Source organism: Phasianus colchicus, chromosome 1, assembly GCF_987193195.1.
Source record: "Phasianus colchicus chromosome 1, bPhaCol1.hap1.1, whole genome shotgun sequence".
Taxonomy (NCBI): domain Eukaryota; kingdom Metazoa; phylum Chordata; class Aves; order Galliformes; family Phasianidae; genus Phasianus; species Phasianus colchicus.
In genome coordinates this window covers 147,801,221-147,823,078 of record NC_143436.1, presented here as the reverse complement: position 1 = coordinate 147,823,078, position 21,858 = coordinate 147,801,221, and the positions used below count along the sequence as shown (strand labels likewise).

General features: G+C 38.2%; 1 protein-coding gene and 1 non-coding gene across 3 annotated transcripts in view; one reads left to right on the top strand and one right to left on the bottom strand.

The window, feature by feature from the left end:
- GPC6 (glypican 6) overlaps positions 1 to 21,858 on the top strand; it is a 730,376-nt gene that overhangs the window by 631,452 nt on the left and 77,066 nt on the right. The window lies entirely within an intron of this gene.
- On the bottom strand, positions 9,490 to 9,549 carry LOC116240297 (U7 small nuclear RNA). The gene has a single exon (XR_004169278.1). It is a non-coding gene; the product is annotated as a U7 small nuclear RNA (small nuclear RNA).

Genomic DNA, 21,858 nt, shown 5'->3' with positions numbered 1-21,858 from the left:
TTTGCTATAAAAAGAATATTTGCAAAAAGCTTTTAAGTCTGTATCTGCAAAGTAATATATGAAAGTATTATTTTAATATACCAGTCCATAGAGCATTTATTCTTTCTCCTAAAATATCTTTTCATCTTAATCATAGAAAAATTACTGGGAGTGAAACTGTTCTTAATTAAACACAATACATTATTAATCTTAATTTTTTATTAGCTTCTATTATGAACTTTCTATTAAGAGAAACCAAGAACAGCTTAAAAAACATTAGGTAATTAAAAGTTGTACTCTGACATTATTTATCTTTGGTTTTCGCTTATCTTGCTTTTATAAAATCTTCACTGTTGTCTTACTGAACATTTGCAGTAAAAAGATTTTTAAATCTTTTGTGATTATTAAACTGCGAGGTAAACAAAATAATTCCATACTTTTAACTAGTAGTTTTCAACCTCATATAAAACAAGGAGAGAATACAAGATAATGAACATTTCATTCTAATTTTTTTTTTTTTTAATGTTCTACGAGTTGTAATAGATTGCCTAGCATATAACCTAGGATGAAAAAGAAATAACACTAGGACTGTGTGGTTAATTGTGGCATATGCTGCATTTTTACTGCACACATATATTATCCCAAATTGAAATAATGATTCTTTTAAAATCAGCAGAAATTTACTTATTCAATTCAGCAGAGACAAACCTAATACTGGGAGTAGATCTGGAGCTGTAATTTATATGTACATCAGGTTAGAGTACTCACTCCTGAAGACTTTGTTTTTCTCTTCTTTCTTTACTATTTCTCCCTATGGAAGATAACTGCCACCAAACCTTTCATCAGGTTTTGCTTGTTCTCAGAACTTTTGCAAATCCCAACCAGGTTGTCTTAACTGCTTACTTTCTCAATACCCAGTATTATTAGTCTTCTTTTGTAAAGTCTTGCTAGAATTATTACAATAATTTTCTTCTCTTCCTCTCCAGCCATGCAGAACAGTCATTTGCTTCACCTCTTTTATAGCTCGTTTCTGATACCAGTGCAGAGCTTGTCTCTTTTCCTGTGCTCCTGGTGTTCTCCCATCGCACTACTTGTCATTTTGACATCTAATAGGAAATTCTTGGTGCTGTTGTTATTAATACACCATGACTTTTTCAGATAAAGTTGACCTGTCCTCTTCATAAAGTGCTTCTTCTAGTAAGAACTCCTTGCTAGCTTCTTTTCATTCAAAAGAACTTTTTTCAAGTGTTTTTCAAAGTGAGTCAAAATCATTTGCATACAAATGTTTCAGTAGAAAACCATGATTGCATGCTTATCCAAATTACTATTTTTGCTTATGAGTGAGTACACAGAGAGGAAGTACAGAGCCAAGTAATTCAAATAAGCATATGCAGAAGAGCTTCAAACAGCATAATATTAAAACAGAAAAATATTTCTAGTGTAGGCAGATATTTTTGGTTAGATAGACCAGCTTTTTTTTTCCAATTAGCCTCTTTTTATAGAGAACTCTCTACTCCATTCATACTTCAAAAATTTCCTTTATGAAACTATGTTCATATTAAGCCTCAATTTAATTGAAACAGGAACCAATAGAATTTCTCTGCACTTATTTTCTTGCATTTGAACTAAAATAATTTTCCAGCACTAGTTATGCAAGTACATGCACACAAGTGACCAATTCCCATCACACGCTCTTATGTAAGGAGATTGCCACGAAACTAATGCCTCCTAAGTATTTCTATGGAAACTACAACAGATACAAAGAGCACAGTAACTCTATTTGTAGAGCAAATTCTCAGCTACAAAACACGCTTTTTCAATACAGTCACACCATCAGCTGTGCATTTTCGCCAGGGATGAACAAGAGCCTGCATACCACACTCATAACAACCTGCACCAGTGGAGGTGTACTACTGTTGCTGTCACCACTGCAGAAACGCACCACCTACTGCCTCACTGTCCTCACATCTGCTGGTTGGTCTCCATAAATGTTCAGCAAGTGTCGATGAATGTCAGTGGGTGCCATTTTTTTCCACAAGGCAGAAGGAATTCAATGACACGTCTTTGCTTCATATTCACTTCCACGTCAGATGCCGTTTTGTCAGACCACCCCTCTGCTGCCAGCTGTCACACAGCAACAGCACGTAAAAGAACATTGGCAGGAAGATTCACCCTCTACTGCCATACAACCAACATCTGCTTCTCATGTTAATAATAAAATAGCACAAATTAAAATAGAGTGTAATACTTTTGGAGCAGCCCTCTTATGTCTGTGTTTACAAACTCCCTCTCAGAAGCCAATGTTGTGAATTTCTAATTGACACTGAGATTAACAACAGGACTTTTTTTCCAGCAGTGCTGGTTTATGAGAAATTGTAACTCATTTATTTATGGTACAAAAATCCATATTTTGCTGACAAATTGCCCCATTTTTAAAAGTTTTATGCACTCCTTGCTTGTAAAAGCCTGAGGAACATTAGTGCAATGCATTCAAATAATCATGTATTAATGTATTTTCAAAACATTACAAGCGCTACTTTTCCACTTTTCTACTTTTTTTCATTTAAGAAGCAAATTTAAAACACTTACGGGTTACTTTTATTAGTAAGAATTTGTTTTTAATTATGAAATAAAATATCAACATAATAACATATAACAGTTTAAAGGTTAAAATCTTAAGTTAGGAAAATGCTTCTTATGAGACTGTAAAAGATTACTTGCTGCCAGATTGAACTGCGGTCTCAACTCTTTAATATGTTTAGTCTCAGTACTGGTGCAAATTGTGAACACTTCTGGATCAAAATCTGAAATGGCTACCTTTCTATTCTTTCTAAAGCACAAATAGATCCTGATATATACTGGAAAAAAAATAATAAGATTGGCAATATAAGCTCTGAAAGTTCAATAGATAGCTCCGAACATACACACGTAGGATTAGTTTCCCAACTTTAGGAGAATTTATAGTAGTAGCATCCCATGCATTTTTTTCCCCACCTAAGTATAAAAACACAAAAAAAAATTTAATGCACTGTTTAAAAGAAAGTTTAACAGAATCAAAAAGGAATTAGTTCAACTTCTAATGTTATAGTAAAATAGCCAAATAATTCCATTTGAAAAGACTGTTCCCATTTGTCTGCGTGATGCTATAAAGACACAGTGAGAAGCCTTTTGGGTTAAAAGGACCATGTTTTGCAATGAACTTACATGGCACAAGTGGTTTTTTTCTGTAATGAGGAAAGTAGGAGAAAAAAAAAGTCTATATCTAGTTTTGGATATGGTGCAAAAACAGGAATTTTGAAATAGGGCACAATTAGACTAAATCAAGACTGGATATTAATAGCTTTTCTATGATGCTCTAGGTAAGCTTGTGATAACAAGGCAGAGTGTTTGATATCAAGTCATTTGATATTACAAGAAAGAACTTACTACTGTGTTTTGATGTACTTAATGGTGATGAACTCAGCTTTTATTCCTTCAATTTATATCACTTCCTTAAGGGTTCCAGATTTGGAAAGCTAATTATTTCAAACATTACTTTCATTTCTTATCTTTTCCTTTCTTTTTTCAATTCTTTTTTCAATTCTTTTTTCTATTCTTTTTTCCCCAGTTCTAAAACTCATAAAATGGGATTTTATCAACAGGAACACATTTTTTCCCTGAGTCAGCTCATGTTTCTGACGGACTTCTGCAGAGTCAGTTCAGAGAAAATTCAAATTTAAGTAACACTTGATTTAACCATGTAATAAAAATATCGACTTAATGTACATTGATGGTTTCCTGCTATGTGCCCTACTTTCAGTAGCACATCTCTAAAAGCATATTCTGAAAATTTTCTAGGCCTTTAGAAGAATATCCAATTGGTACTGCACAAGGAATAGAGAGACTGAACTATCCCTGGGGTAGCTCCTTAGAGTAGAACCAACAAAGAGAAACACTGTGTTTAAAAAGAAAAGAAACAGGTGTTTGATCACTTATTATCTCAGGCCATTTTTATTGAAATGCCAGAAGCTTAACAGTTGGTCTGCAATCCCCCATCATTCTCTGATAGAAGTAGGAGCCACGCAGATCTGCACTCTGAAGATTCACCAATTTGAAAGACCCTTCAATGTGCAAATTGTAGGTCACCTCACCAGCTCCTGAGGAACAGACTAAGGAAGAGAAAGATAAGGTCCCTTTCAATGGATATTTATTCTCTTTAATCATGCAAAAGCACCATTTGCTTGCACACTGTTTTCTTCTTGCATGGCTTGCCTGGCTAAGTGCAATTATCGTTCTAGGACAATAATTAAGTTTTCAGCTGTGTGTGTAACTCACTTCAGTAGGTAGAGGCAAACCCGACCATTTTGAGTGCCCACTTTAATGCTAATAGAATTATTTTATGAAATAATATGATCCATTCTGTTTCATGTTCTTCCTCTTTACCGAATAACAACTTTACCACACCATCTGTTTTGTATAAAATATTTATATGTATACATAAAAAGGAGACTGAGAGAGAGAGAGAAAAATAGGACACTACTGAAATAGAGTATCTAAGGACAACTTTAAAAATGCAATATATTTAAAACTTTTTGGATTAATCATGAGCATAATTTGAAATTTTGTCCTGGAAAGGCAGCCTTCAAAAAGAGCATTAATTTACTGTCATCAATACTTGCTGAAGGACTTTCTAGTTCATGAGTTGTTGGTTAAGAAGGGAGAAAAATTTCAGCAATAATAGCAGTCTGTACATATTTAAAAAAAGTTAGGAGGTAAATCAACACATTAGTATTTTTACAGAAAATGATCAATCTACATGGCCGCTCAAAGTAATTAAATGATTTTTTAAAAAGAGTTCAAAAGCAGTGCTGACCAGCCCTCAGTCAGTAAGGAAGATGAAGTCTACTTCATCACAGCTTGCGCTTAATCCTATCAGTAGAAATATTGCTGATCTGTCTATGATGCCTTGGCTGATACAGCCAAGGATATCCTTCCAGGGGCCTCTGCTGTCACCTCTTTGTGTTTACTTAATAGGAAATTACATATCTATTAGCTGGAAGCATGGATTCCCAGTAGAGGATCTGAAAACAAACCAGATCGTGCCGAGGACCTGAGACTCACAGCATTTTCATTTCACAGCTCCCCTGGCCCTGATCACCAGTGCCCATTAGTGCTGGGGTAAGATGCCTGCAGTCTTGAAGTCCTCCTTCCCATGCAATTTTCACCCAGCAGGATCCAGTCTGTGCACTCAGAGCCTACACCACAGGGAGAACCAAACCACATCAAGTGAGGGCAGGCAAGGAATACACTTTAAAAAAAGAAATTGTGATCCAAATTAAAGTACTACTGAGTGCATCCACCGTAGTAGAACAATCTCATTGGATAGTTAAATGTTCGGTGCATGCTGGGTACTCAGCACTTCTACTACATTTTCAAAATTAAAAAAGTTTTGGTTGAAATTTCAAATCTTTAAAGGGACCATAGAAGAGTTTCAGTTCCTCTTTAATCTTTTTTTTTTTTTTAATTATTAATTCTAGAATAAAATCATCTGTGTTTTCATACCATTCTTCAGGTCCTTTTATTCTTCAGGTCCTTTTATTAGATTGCCTAAGGAAAGTAATATCAAAATTGAATGTAGTGTCAGATCAAACAAAGCTACCTTCAATCAGCAATAGAACAATCTCTATACCCATTTTACAGCAATTAAAATGAATAACAAATCCTGATGCTTCACAGAAGCACATTCTGGAGCTTTGTTCTTGGGTACCTTAGAGAAAGACCTTTCAGCCTGGACTATATTTTTTGGAGAGAGAGACTCTCTTCTCTCCTTCCAGAGTGCAGTAAATTTTGCAGAAACATTCTTCAAAGGGCCACTGAGTTTCTCTGTGTACTTTTTTGAAATTATCTCCTCCATTTTGCAATATACCCTTTTTGGAAGAAAACATGTTTGCATTATATTGCCCTTACAGACAAACCCTCTTTCCCTTACGTCTTTCTTCAGACACAATCAGACACAATCATTCTAACAGCATGTCCAAGAAAAGCCATTTTTAGTCTTTTAAAAATAATCACATATAATGCTTGTCCTCTTGCTAGGGACAACATTAAAAAAAAAAAAAAAAAAAAAAAAAAACCAATACCAGAAGCTTTTTCTCTTTCAAAGAGCTTCAGAAGTCAGCTGAATTTACAGTAGAAAGGTAAGGTGGAATGGGACAAATGAATTTGCAACACTTTCTTTCTTCATTCTCTATCTAGTCTCTGTTTGATTAACAGATAACAGAAAAAGAGAAAAAAGAATGTAAGAGTTGAACCTGAAGAAACCCAAAGGCCACAACTCTCCCACAGAAGCAGCTGTTTCTTCTGAAAAATTCCTGCCGTTTATACGAAGATGGAAATAATGTGATAGAAGAACATTGGCACATATTATTTTCAAACTGGGGGCTCACTTGACAATTTGAAGAACAGATTATGCTATGAGTAAAGATGTGATTTAACAGGAAAAGTCAGGGCAGCTGACTTTCTGACTTTCACTGCCTTGTGAACGGCCTCATAGCATTTTCTGTGCTTCCCTCCAGCTAGCTTAGGTCAAATAGACGTAGCACTCAGTTTACATTCAAACCATTGCATAAGTGCTAAGTGATGACCATTGAAATAAAAGGAAAATAGCTCCATGCTGTCCGTCATGTCAGTGAGTTTCTAATGCATGCACTGATTCAGTCCAGCTTCAAAGCTGGGTACTTGGGTTCATAGGTTCATTTGAGTTGGAAGGGACCCTTAAAGGTCATCTAGTCTAACACCCCTGCAATGAACAGGGACACCAACAGCTAGACCAAACCCTGGTCCAGCCTTAATTTGGCTGGATGGGGCATCCACTGCCTTTCTGGGCAACCTGTTCCAGTGCCTCACCACCCTGATTTTAAAAAACTTCTTTATATCTAATGTAAATCTCCTCTCTTTTAGTATGAAACCATTTCCCTTTGTCCTATTACAGCAGGCCCTGCTAAAAAGTCTGTCCCCTTTTTTCTTATGGTCTTCCTTCAGGTACTGAAGAACAACCTCAGCCTGTCCTCATAGGAGGGGCATTCCATCCCTTGGATCGTTTCTATGGCCCTCCTCTGGACACACTCCAACAGTCTCTGTCTCTTCTGTACTGAGGTCTCCTTACCTGGATGCAATACTCCAGGTGAGGATGCACCAGCACAGTGTAGAGGGGCAGGATCAGCTCCCTCAACATGCTGGCCATGCTTCTTTTGGTACAGCCCAGAATACAGTTGATTTTCTGGGATACAAAGGCACATTGCTGGCTCATGTCTTGCTTCCATCCAGCAGTACTCCCAAGCTCTGTGATCTATCCCTACATCCTCCAGTTTGTATTAATAGTAGGGGGTTGCCATGACCGAGGGGCAAGACTTTGCACTTAGCTTTGCTGAATCTCATGAGGTTCTCCTACACCCACTCAGCCTGTCTAGGTCTCTCTGAATGTCATACCCGTCCTGGGGCATGTCAACCACACCTCAAAGCTTGGTGTTGTCTGCATACTTGTCAAGAGCACATTCAATCCCACTATCAGTGTCATTGATGAAGATGTTAAAGGGCACCAGTCCCGGAACTGACCCTTGAAGGACACCGCTTGTCACTGATCTCCATATGATATTGAGCCATTGACCACTGTTCTCTGGGTACAATTTCATAAGCAGTTCCTCACCCTTTGAGCAGCCCACCCATCAAATCCATATCTTTCCAATCTGGAGAGAAGGATTTTATGGGAGACAATGTCAAAGGCCTTACTGAAGTCCATAACACCAGTGGCTCTCCCCTTGTCTACTGATGCAGTTACACCATCATAAAAAGCAACAAGAGTGGTCAAGCAAGACTTGGCCTTGATGAAGCCATGCTAGTTCTCCCATATCACCTCCCTCCACGTGGCTTAGCATAGCTTCCGGGAGGATCTGCTCCATTATGTTTCTCAGTACTGAGGTGAAGTGTTAAAAGGTCTGTAGTTCCCTGGGTCATCCTTCTTAAAAATGGATGTGGCACTACCTTTTTTCCAATCACCAGGGACTTCATCTGACTGCCATGATTTTTTCAAATATCATTGAGAGTGACTTGGTGAGTACATTGGCCAGTTCCCTCAGAACTCCAGGGTGTGTCTCATTGGATCCATAGACATTCAGGTTCTTCAGGCAGTCATGAACCTGGTCTTCACTTACAGTGGGAGGGGCAATGCTCCTCTAGCTTCCACCTTCTGAATCATCTGCTCAAGGACTGTGTGTGGAGAAGTTGCTAGCGAAGACTGAGGCAAAGTAAGCCTTCTCCTTGTCTGCTGTTACTAGCCTGCCTGTATTTCTCACTAAGGGGAAGATGCACTCCTGGACTTTCCCTTTCCAGTTGATGTATAGAAGCCTACAGAAGCATCTCTCATCCTTCTTTGTAGCCCTAGCTGGGCCTTGGCCTTCCTGACCTCATCTCTGTACAGCCTAGCAGCATCCTTATACTCCTCCTAGGTTACCTGACCCTGCTTCCACTGTCTGTGCATTTTCTTCTTGCTCTCCAGTGTAAACAGCAGGTCCCAATTCAAGTATGCCGGGCTCTTGCCTTCCTATGTTGACTTCCTCCACCTGGGGATGGAGTGTTCTTCTGCCCTAAGGAAAGTTTCCTTAAAAATCTGTCAGGTCTGATCCACTCCCTTGTCCTTGAGGACAGATTCCTGGGGGAAAGAGAGAGGGAGTCATTGTTGACTAACTCCCTGAAGAGATGGATGTTGGCTTTCCTAAAATTAAGCTTCCTGATTTTACTCTTTGCCTCAAGACTGATATCCTTCAAGAGTGCAAACTCTAGAGTCACATGGTCACTGCAGACCTGACAGTCCTCAATCCTGATGTCACCAATCAGTTCACTCTCATTGGTGAGCAAAAAGTGACGTACTGCATCCTCCCTGGTGGGGATGTCAATTACCTGGATCAGGAAATTATCCTTGATAGATTCCAGAAGCCTCCTAGATCACTTACAGCTCATTGTGCTACTTTTCCAGCAGGAAATGAGATGTCAGAGTGGTTGAAGTTCCCCAACAGTACGACAGTCTGTGAATACTGTCTTTCTCCTGTAGCTGGAGAAAGAAAGCTTCAATAGGCTCTGCTTGATCAGGTCACCTGTAGTAGACACCAAGCACAGGGTTCCCTTTGTTGCCTCTGTCTCTAAGTCAGACCCATTGGCTTCTGACTCTCTTATGGCCAGTCTTCATGGACAGCTCTTTACACATTATTCTTTCTTTGATGTAGAGTGCAACACCCCCTCCGCTCCTTCCTCTCCTGTCCCTTCTGAATAGCTTGTAGCTACCAATAGCCTCACTTCAGTCATGGAAAACATCCTATCAGGTTTCAGTGATAGCAACAATCATAGTTTTCCAGTAACACAGTGGTTTCCAAATCTTCCTGTTTGTTTCTCAAGCTGCCTGTGTTGGTGTTGAGGCTGAGCAGCTGATCTTGTTACTTTCTTGGAGGATAACTCCTTAATACCTTAAAAAACAGACTTAGGGGCTTTCCACGGGTTGGAGCACCTGCTAGACAAATACTGAAAGAGCTGAAATCAGCTCTTGGATGGAAGGTTCGGAGCATAAGTTTAAGCCTGATAAACCAAAGCAGAACATAAAGCCGTAGAAAAGTGGGAAGGAGATGGAAGAAGTGTGGTGGGTTTGGACTGAACAGGGGTTTGCAAGGAGGCATGTCACATGAGGTACTGGTATGGGACATTGGAGCCTCCCACTGGCACACCATGCTGTGGGTTGGTGATGACCCTAGGGCTGCTGCCAAGCTGCTGACCTCTGAGCCATATCCGCACATGGGTAAGGAGCACCATGGAAACATGCAGAGATGTGCTTGAACTGCTGAGGCTGAGGAGGCTGGAAGTGGTGGCAGCAGGAGAAATGCTGAGCCATTTCCTTGTGCCCATGGGGAAAGAGCCACAGTGGCTAGGTCCTGCTTGCAGCTCCAGCACAGACAGGTAGGATAGTGAGGGGGAGGAGGGCATGAAGAGATGTCTGAAACTATGCTTGCTATCACCCACTGGCAGAAGGAAGGAATTTGCTTTTAGGCTCAGCAGGTTGACTTTGAGAGGTGGCTGATGCCCAGGGCTCCTGGCCATTTGGATCTGGGCTCCTAGGTGGTGTGTCAAGGAGAAACATCCAGCAGCTGATTGTACTGGTTCCAGACTCTTATTTCATTATGAAATAAAGCATACTTTCTCTGTTCCTGCACTATTATAAAATTTGAATAAAAATAGTATTTATTTAATATGAGTCACTTTAAAGTGCAAACAGAAGAAATTGTGTGTTACCGATGGATCCATTTGCATTTGTGCTGGTGACCCTGATCTCCTTCTGATTTCCTTCCCATTTTACACGGGTCACAAATTCAGCTCCTGCTCACGTTGTCTCCTGTCTGCAGTTAATGATGTGCCTAGTTGGAAAAGTGTTGCAGAGTGGTCATTTAATTCATTTTGATCAAAGTCTGCACCTCATATCTTCAATCAGAGTGAAAGTGCTTGGCCGGGTGCAGTGTTCAGTAATCAGTAGGGATAATGTACAAGCAATCCATCAGTGCTTGAAGCTGTTCTGTAGGGGCCTTCTCAGTGTTCCGAATTGCTTATCATAAGCAGAACTGATGCATTACATTTTGTCCCTAACTTTTCTAAAAAATTGTGGAGTCATTTCTGGAATTATTCCAGTATAGCAGACTTGCAACTAGTTTTGAGTCAAGGTCATGTTCTGTAGTTAGGCTTCTGATATCTTACTATAACATAAAACAACTGCTGCATTCTCCCTGCAGCTTTGGTCAGAGAAATATGCGCACCCACCCGTCAAAGGTTCTGCACACACTGGTAAGCATTGGAGCTCGGCCACAGGGACTATCATTGCTCAGCTCCCCACTTACAATGCTGTATGTTTTTCATTGTAAACCCACCCAAGGGGAAAAAATGCAGAACTTTGCATCCTGAAATCCAATGTGAGCAGAAGTTAGAGAAAGAACCTCATCTCACTTCCCTGTCAGATTGCCAGAAGATTAACATCGAAAAGGACTAAAAGAACAGCTTATTTTTAATGTATATATGGAAATTAGCTTCTGAGAATTAAATGCTGGGAAGCAGAAGGTTCCAGTTCTGATAGCTCAGGATCTCCCATCTACAAACAGGTGCTGATGAGACTCCATGGCTTCTCCATCATGAGGCAAGGATGTTCTGTGCTGCACCATCCTGTAGCATGTGGAGTCCTCAGCATAATTGCTTCATTTTACATATTATGAGTCTCAAACCATTAAATAATTCATCTGGTTATTTTAAGCAGAATTTTTCTTCCTTCCATGGGCAGTAGTCATAAATCATAACAATGTGCAAGAGGAAAAAAAAAAAGCATTGCAAAATGCTAGTATATTCCAGGGGTGGAAATACAACTTTTACCTTGCTCTTTGTCCACCCTCTGTGCTGGACTCATGCACAGATCACTTTTAAGCAATGTAAATAATCAAGCCCCACAAATCCACAGAATATGCCGATAACATATCATGTGGATAAAACTGTCTCGTCTTGTCCTTCATCCCTGCAGCCATCCAGACTCCTATAAATTTTGCAAAAGGATAGAAGGATAAATTTCAGTAGGTTTCCCTTGTCAAATGGATCTAAGCTAAATGTGAACAGCAAAACATAGCCACCAAGTGGCTTTTGGGACTACATTTTTACAGCTGGAAATTTGTGCTTGAATTCATAAATGTACTCTAGCTTTTGAGTTTATTTGCTGTGTGCTAGCAATTAGCAAACAGATACTGATGTTTGAATCCAGTGTTCAACTGTGTTTCCAGTTTTTTATACTTGCACTTTCAGTTATGAAATCTATATGCATGATGGTGGAGGTACATGTGTGTATATGCATACAGTCACATGTACATAACGCACAGTTTCACAAAATAAAAGTGCATCTACATCCAAGTGTGTAGAACTCTGATCTTCTCTATAGAAGTAAGTAGTAGAAATGGCCCATGATAATCTAAGAGATAAAAATAGGTCTTAACAAAATCAGTATAGAGAAGGCATTATTTTGTCACCCTTCCCTGCAAATTTCAGCATTGTGTAGGAGATTAATTAAAGCAGCCTTTGTGATTAAAATCCTTTGATTATTTTTTTAAATGAATAATGGTATCCTGGGGAAAGATCTCATGACATACGCCACTAATACTGCATTGGGGACAGCATGAATCATGAAATAAGAAGAGCATTCAAACAGAAGCATTTAGTTTTCTAAAACTGTCACAAGACAAATAGATCATTCCTTGAACAAACTCCTCTGTTCTGCAGTTCTGTGCTGCAGAATTCATCAGCCCTGGCTAGAGAGATATCTTACTTAACAGCTGCAATACACTTATCCCCAAAACATCACCCTGTTCCATGTTCTCATTCCTAATCTGATTATGCAGCCTGCTTCATTTTCCAGCAGCATCCTGGCTTCCCTGCTAGAAACAGTAACCATGTGAAATGACTCTGTCTGGGAGATGAAGCTGCTGTGAAGCACTTTGGGTGGCCCTCCCTCTCATGGATGTACATTTCTTCTGGCTTATCTGAAGTAGAGAAAGATTTGTTATCTTCATGCACTGCAGAGAGGAGGCCTGGTATCAGAGAACTAAGGGGTGGAAGACACCTGTCTGTTCTGACAATTTGACATGAAAACAAATGCATTAACCTAGAAATTCCATAGTTTTGGGTATGTGCTCTCTCGTAAATCTTCACTATTTGGAATAAAAGAGATATATATTAATTCTCTTGCATCAAACTCTGTTAAAAACTTGATAAATAAAATGTTTTTTTAGTGATTGAATGCAATTTCTGCGTGAGACTGTGATATTTGTGGGAAAATGAGATCTGAAGAAAATTACAGGTAATTCTAACTAAATTAAATGCATTGTAAAGTTTCCAGTGATGTCTGAAGATTTTTTCAGCTCGTGACCCAAGAGAGAAAAATACAAGTGCCTTCAGAGACCTTTTTCTTTCCCCTACTTCTGCTTACATAGCCTTCTTAGTGCAGGAAGCAGGTAGTAGCAGACAGGGTGCTGTATGTTTCAGATAACTCTGCCATTATCTTCTTTCTTCTGCCATCCAGAAGTGTTGGATAAGATGGGATTGGAGATATCCAAACATAATACTGTCCATTTTTTGAAAAGAAAGAAAAAAACACAAACCATACAAAAACCTGTGTTTGTTTCCTGATGACTCATCTAAAAGCTCAGGGAGAATGTGAGGAAGTAACTGATACAAACTGAGGAGATAAAGAACTAAACTGAATGTGAATAAGGGTATTTTATCTGATTGTCAAGAACATGCATCCAAAACAACACAGTGTAATCTATTTTGTAAGTAAATCCATAAAACTACTGATCAAAGAGGATGCCCTAATGGTAAAAGGATAAATAACTGCATAATGACAGCACTTACCTGAAAGACAACATTTTTTCAAACATAAAGCTCTGTAAAGCAACCACACACCAGAGCTGTATCTTAAATGATAATAAAAATAAAAATCCATATCTAAATGGAACCAAAAAAAAAAAAATCCAGAACAAATGTGTTTTTGGTGGCCTCTGTCCCTGTGAATAATTGTTTTGTTGTTCAGTGCATAAAGGATTCAGTTTACCCTTATCCTTCCCCTATACAGCAGGTTGTTTTTCTGATCACATCATTCTGCTGTCACAACCTGCTAACCATTTTCTCAGCCACACAAAGTCTGTCAGGGAGCTGGAATGAACATAAGCTGGCACATAACTAATTACTCCCTACTTCATCTGCATTTATTGTTACATTCTCTTTCTTCTCCGTGAAATACATAAGACTATTTGAAACAAGATGAATTTATGGGAACTTTCTTGTTTTAGGAACAAGTAATTTTTATACCAAGCATTCACAAAAAGGCTCAAATCTCTTGGCATATCAAGATATTCCTTTACTGTTGATGTTTTCTGTTAAATTTGTTCTACAAAAACATTCGAAGCTCTCTAACTGCTTTGTAGCAACAGGATGAGTACTGAAGAATAGCAATGGTTGAAGAATAACAGCAGGTGTAAGAAAGGAGTTCAAATGATAAGGAGAAATTAGGTACAACATCATTCTTGGGTTTGTTTTCACAGTGCCATAATGCCACTCACCAAACCTTTTCTATGGCCATCTTTTGCCAATACTTTGCTTCACCATAATAGCTTTGACTTTGATTACAGATTCCAGCAGCATGGCAGTCCCCTATTTCATAGAATCATAGAATGGCCTGGGTTGAAAAGGACCACAATGATCATTTAATTTCAGTCCCCCTGCTATGTGCAGGGTCGCCATCCACTATTTCTACTCACACAAAGTGACCTCTCTCCAGTGCATAGTTCCTATTCATCCATCTGGGAACATTTTTGCCTGCAGTGCCCACAGCCCACTATGGAGCTGTTCTGGCTGCTACAGAATGCTCATAGAACTTCCAATACATGGGGCATGCTTCTGGGTGCAACCCTTATCTAGCCCATGCAGTCACATATCACACTCCCTTCATCTCCTGCTGCAGATCCTGTGGTGATGAAGGCCACCTGAGATCCTGAAGCAAATGTTGGCATCAGTCTGACTACTTGATAGTAAAATATAGTAAAATCCACCTTTAGTGGATTCCCATTCTCCTTCACTTTTTGACTGTTCTAGAGTAGATCACATCCAGCTAAAAATGAATCCCCATGGGAAAGGGGTTTGGTTTCCAACCAGTTCCATCTGTACTTCTGCAGCTCTCCTTGCACCTCTCTGAGGGTGAGGTTTTGTCCTCAGTGTGGAGAAGCAGCCCCTTTTCAGTTGGCTTGAACAAGTTGTGTGACTGCACCCTGAGCTGGACAGGTACTGTCATCGAGTTTTCTGCCACCACTTTCTCTTTCCTAGGCTGTCTTTTGGAAGTTATCTTCTCTATATATAAAGACTAAGTCCTCTTTTTCACTAACTCGCTGTTAGTGAAAAAGATGCTTGCCTGTGTCATGCATCCCAGATGGGAGAAAGCATTTGAGGAGACTCACAAACACTACTGTGTCCCTCATTGTTCCTCCACTATCCATAACGTGCAATAATAGCATGAGTGCAATCACTGTTCACTACATTTTGAAGAACAAATTTTATAAATGTCTATGGATTTTTCACTAAAACATTTGTACTAAGGGAAACAACAAACATGAACTACAGTCAAACTTGGGCACATTCTTTTTGTAAGTGGCCACTCAGTTCACAGTAAATTGAACTCACCCCTTGCATAATTTGGGTTAGATAACCTACACTAAACATAGGAAAAAGGGAAGGAAAGAGCAGCCTCAGAGATATGCAAAAATATGATAATTTTTTCATGTCATCATTTCTCTTATTTTAAATTAGTGAGATTCTTTCTTATCACAGGAAAGAGAAAAATAAAATCTTCCTTTTCATATTTTACCTTTTTACATTTGATTGATTGATGCTTTTGTTAAACTTCTTCTTGTACACTATCAAGCAATTGTGATCTGGGATATGTGACAAAGCTGAACAAACACACCTGGAACAGACACAATAATTTCTTCATGAATAAAAACTCCTCCACAGATTTGTTTAAACTAACAAGATTAAATACAAGCAAGTACACAAATATTTGCAGAAAAATAAAGAAATAAAAAGCATTATGCAAGGGCTGAGTTCAATATAGTGTCTGTTATTTTTTTGTAAATATGAACATATGAATGTTTGAAATAATAGAAATAAATACTTTTACTCCCTGTTTGGAAGATTAGAGTGCTTCCACTTCTACCTGTGCAAATCATCTTTGAAACAGCAGATCTAACCTACTTTCCTAAATGAAAATATGAATGTTATTTCTCTGCTTTAGGGAAAAAAAGGCTGTTCCGAGGCTGCTATGAGTATTTTCAAAGCCTTTTAGTACTCCTTTCTGAGTGGGGGAGGATCATAATATTGTCATTTAAATCATCATTGTTTATGGGGGCTGCTCCAAATGTAATGCCTCCTATTTTATTATTGTTGGCACAGGACATCAGAAGCAGATGTTCGTGGTGTGGCAGTAGAGTACGAACCACCCTGCCAGTATCCCATTACATTTTGTCGCTGTGTGACAGATGGCAGCAGAGGGGCAGTCTGACTGAATGGTGTCTGACACAGAAGTGTATATGAAGAAAAAGAGTGTTACTGAATTCCTCTATCTGAAAAAAAGGGCATCCACTGGCATTCATCAACACTTGATGAACATTTATGGAGACCAAACTGTGGATGTGAACACAGTGAGGTGGTGAGTGGTACGTTTCAGCAGCAGCAACAGCAGCAGTAGTTCTCCTCTACTGGTGCAGATTTTTATGAGCATAGAATGCAGGCTCTTGTTCATCCCTGGCAAAAATGAACAGCTAATGATGCTGACAGATTTATAGCTTAGAATTTGCTCCATCAAATAGTGTTTTTCTGCTTTTTATATCTATTGTAGTTTTCACGGAACAAAATAGGAGGCGTCACTTTTGGAGCAGCCTACATACCTTATTAACTGTTGTGTTTCCTTACAGAGATTGTGGGAAACAATGAGGACATAAAACATCTTAAATTTTACATTTACTGAAAGAGAACTCAGTTGACAATTCTTATGAGACCTTTTTTTAGTTAATTGACTGTTGGCAGTGCTGGTGGCCTGTGTAAAGATTTCCCATCCCAGCAGACAGGATTCAGTATCCGGTACAGCACATCAATATCAGATGATGTCATTTTTTTTCCATCTTTCTGCTTGAAAAAATATACGACAACTTTAAGCAGCATTTTAGACAATTAAATATTGCTAAATCAATTTTTAGAACAGTGTTTGCTGGCTTTTTTTTTTCTCACTTTTGTTCTCTTTTGAAAACATAAAAAAGAATTCCCCCGTAAATGCTGTCGTATTCCATATGACAACCATTGTTTTTTCTCCTCCATGTTTTGAGTGGAGCCAAAACTAACATGGCTTATTTTGTCAAGTAGAACAAAAATATCAGCTTAATTACTACCTCATCCTGTCATGACAATACTTGACTATTTCTGTACCAGCACTGTCCACAGACATTAATACAGCATGGGGAATAAGTTATTCATTTGATGCCACACTGAGCCAAGGGGAAAGAAAAATGGTTCTTTTCTGTGAAAACTGAGAATAGGAATAAGTAACTGCCTCTAAAACAAGTTACTGAAAAGATGCTCTGTGACTTTAGAAGGCCTCAGATTATGTCACATTTGCTTGGCAGATTTAAGTATTAATAATAATGTTGTTATCATAATTTAAAAGTTCAACATTTAAAGATATTTTTACATAGCTTTATGTTCAGGAAATTTGAAATTTATTATTTTTGATAGCAAATCAGCATAAGGTACACTGTAATAATTGTTCTTGCTTTTTGTGATAGTGCACCTGTGTCCTACTCATGCTTATATCTGCATGAATCTAGAACAGCTGCAATGAAATCAGAGTTTGTATCCCAAACGCACTGGGATGCTACATTGGTTATAGCAGAATTTTACCAAAATATGTTGGTATGTAGAGGAGTCAAGTTAAATGAATGTGAATTGAGCTTAGGAACTGCATGAAAACTGTCCTTGAGCACAGTTCAGTGTGAGAGGAGGAGCTCAGATGAGAGAGGAAGATGAATTATAGAATCATAGGATCATAGAATCATTTTGCCAATACTTCGCTTCACCGTAATAGATTTGACTTTGGTTAGAGATTCCAGCATCGTGGCAGACCCCTATTTCATAGAATCATAGAATGGCCTGGGTTGAAAAGGACCACAAAGATCATCTAGTTTCAACCCCCCTGCTATGTGCAGGGTCACCAACCACCAGACCAGGCTGCCCAGAGCCACATCCAGCCTGGCCTTCAATGCCTCCAGGGATGGGGCATCCACAACCTCTTTGGGCAACCTGTTCCAGTGTGTCACCACCCTCTAAGTAAAAAACTTCCTCCTAAAGGAAAGGAACTCCTAAAGGTGGGACAGAGCTGTGCAGTGGCTCAAATGCAGACATGCAAAAGTGACACACATGGGGAGGCCACTTAAGAGGGAATCGATTGTGAATGCCTATGCAATAAGTTAGCACCTGCATCTCAATCCTTAACTGAAAGAAGGTGGGTGGGATCTCCCTCCAGAAGTCTCCAGAGATGGCTTTATTTCTTTATTTAGTGGGAATTTCTTTATATAGTGGGAATCAAAGGACTATTTTCCTAAGTACTTAAAATAGTAGAAACAGTTTAAAACTCAAAGTTATGGATAATTGATCCAAAAACATCCCTATACCTCCCTAGTTCCCCCTGACAGGTTTTCTGACATTCAGCAGCCTTCTAGGGAAATATAACATATTGATATTCATAAATCTCTCTTGTATGAAACAGGTTGATCAGATAATTTTTCCTGTTGGAAAATGATCATTTTAGTAAATCAAAATTACTTGAGGGAGTATTAATACGATGGTTCCCTGGCTGCTGGCCTGGAAGCCTTGCCAATGTGCAGTCAGCCAGCAATCTTTCTGTGAAGAATGCTCCATTTTTAAATTTTTCACCTTCAGTTAAAACAATTCTTTTCCTGCTGTGAAAGTTTTAGCAGGAACCAATCTTTTACTTTTTGGCCAACTTTGCCTGTGTGTTGTTAAATATTTATGCTGATTACAACATATCAGTCAAGTGGCCTTGTGCAATGAACATTAGATTTTTATATTACTTCGACCTTCTCTAGACTGCATGAATATTTTTACCCTTGATCTTCCAATCATTTAAAAGAACAGAACAGAGATAATTTAGAAGAGTTAAGAAGCTCAAGTGCAGGATTTTACAGCATTGCCCCTATCCTATTGATTAGTTCTGTTTCATCCTAGTAATATACTTTGTGCAGCTAGGCAACGTACAAACTTGTTTTTTCCTTTCAAGAGGAATGTTGAAACAATAAAGGATAAGTCATACTGGCTGTATTGATTTGAGACAACCTTGATGTACACAATCTTTTGAGATTCAAACATTTATCTGGGGGGCGAGGGAAATAACATTTTATTTGCTTCATTGGGCCTTATTGAGGGAAAATGATGTTAGGCATCTAAAAATTCTCTGCATAGTGGCAGGCTTTTAAAGGCAATGAGATAATTGCAGCACATTTCCATATTAATCAATAAAATGAAAGGCAAAAATCAATTTTGTCTGTGCAAGTGTGTATGACACTTCCCTAAGAGCCATAGCATTGGGATGGATACCTGCCAGCAGAGCTGGCCATGGGTTGATTATTTATGGCAAGGAAAAGCATTAAGTCAGCTCAGTGACAAAGTAGCAGGAAAGATATTATTCATGGGATGTCTATTCAAAAATCTGGCATTGGTACCTGCAAAATGTTATTTCAGATCTTAATAACTATTGTGGTTTCCTACATAAAACAGGAGAAAAAAAATCTTTTGTTCAGAAGAACAAAAGGCTGAGTTTACCAAAAGAACTGAGAAGCATCCAGATGTTCTCTGAGAGTTGTGAGAACCCTAAGGAATCTGTCACATAGTCTTGGGATTAGCAAGGAATAAAGAAATGAATAAAATGGGACTCTCTAGTTTCATATTCTGCTTCCTTATTCTGTACTGGAACAGAACCTCAATACCAAGTCACCCTCCCCCTGTCACACACTGTTTAACAATCTTTTTGAGAAAGTAGAATGTTAGATTACAAATTGGATGGTTTTTGAAAGCTTACATTTATAATTTCTGTGATGCTGTATCCAGGTGTTATTTCAGTGTATATTTAGAAAATAAGCATTAACTTTTTTCTTTGGCGCTTTGTTCCTGCCTAAGTTATTCCCAATATTCAGACTGGGGGTTGTTTGTAGTTTGGTTTTTGGAGTAGCTTTTTTGGGATTTTTATTTTGACAGTTGTTCAGGCTATAGTAGAACGATCCAGCGCCAATCAAAAAGCTGTTTTTTGAGTGATAATACTCGTTTCAGAGTCCACTGTTGCCTAAAATACATTAGAATTTACTTATTTTTCTTATAAAATGACATCACTTGATATCGTTTTACTCCTCAGTCACACAGAACCATGAGATCCTTCTTGGATTTTTTGCAACAGTGTTCATCTTTCCTATCCTGAATAGTTAAACTAGTGCACCTAACAATTTACTACATTTCAGATTACATATCATCTATGAGTTGGTTACAGCAGCAAAATCTTAAGCATAGAGTCCTGTGGAGACCATTAAAAAGTCTTTGGAGAAAAATTTATGCCATTCTAAGCTTTCTACCAGCAATTTAGACTATAATCTTAACTTCTAGATACCAGAAGTGAATGGAAGCCTAACCATACAATCACAGAAAAATTCTGGGTCATGGAGGGATCTGAAGAGATTCTCAGTTGTTTAATTGCTCACATGGCAAACAGAAACCTGTGACTGTTGCATCTTGTATTCTCACTCCACATCAATGTGAAGAAGGTTCCCCAATCTTCTGAGTACCTACCTTTTAGGTACTTAAGACTGTGATCTTTGAGTGCGTGCTTTGTAGCCTGAGCAAATCCAGTTCATTTGGCCTTTCTCTGTTTATCAGGTTTTCCAAATCTTTCACCATCTACGTGGCCCTCGACACTTCTCTGAAAGGCTAAAAACATTTGATTATCTTGAGGCAGCATTCAAGATCCTCTGCATTCCATAGTAGAGACTATGGAACAGTAGTGAACAGAAAAATAAGAATGGCAAGTTTGTTATATTTAAGTGAGTTTTTTAAAAACAGTATAGAGGGCACCATGGCTATTGCTAGAATTGTTGTGTATAGAGTAGATGCTGCAAAAGGGTAAAGTTATTCTTGAAATAACCAATTTCTTAAAATAAGTTGCTTTAAAAAATGGAAAAGTATCATTTCTCGAGAAGACATAGTAGATAACTTATTAATTATATTTTCAAAAGAGTACTGTAAATTCTATTAAGTTTGGAAAAACTTAATTTTACTGCACAAAATTTAGGAATGTAAGTAGGGTATAGAATGAAAATCAGTGCAGAGAGTATAATCACAGTAAATTTGGAATATGAGAAGACATTTGACATGGAAAATCTGAATTATAAATCAGTTGTGATGAAGAAGATAAGGAAATCAGATGAAAAAAAAGAGGTTCAAGGCAATTTTCTCAGTTAGGGATTGGGCCAAATATGGTCTCTGCAAAACAACACAAATTAAATCCTAATTTAAAAGTTTGATTCATTCTGGACAACACAATACCAGAGAGTTCTTTTAAAGATAAATAAAGAAAATGGAAAAAGACCAATGAAATCACTCAAATTTAAAAAAAAAAAAAAAAAAAAAAAAGTTTTAAAAAAAAGAAGAGAAGAAAGGCAAGCATGGAAAGTGTGACATAGCCCAAACTCAATGAGAATGTGATGTCTACAAGTGTCTGAAGAATATACAAAAGTCATGCTGTTTAAGATTATAAAAGATAGCTTATAGGAATAATTCAGTGAAATTAAGTAGCAAAAAAGACATGCAACACATAACTGGAAAAATATTCCAGTGAGGTAGAATAGACAATGAAATAACTGTAAAAGAGAGCTGGTAGTCTTTCAGCATTAGCAGTGGAATGGCTAAAAAGATCTTTGAGGCTCTACTGTCTGTGATCCTACCAACATTCCACAAAAATTTATATTCAGGAGAGTTTTACTACTGAATGAAGATACTGAATAAGAGATGTTAGTGTATAATCTAATATCTTCAACCATTTGAGCACATCTCATCATAGGAGAGTGAGAAAGACGCATGTTTTCAAAAAGTCCCAAAATACTTATCTTAAAAGAATTACACAGATGGGTATATATTAGTACAATTGAATGAACAGGCTATAGCAGGAAGCATATGGGC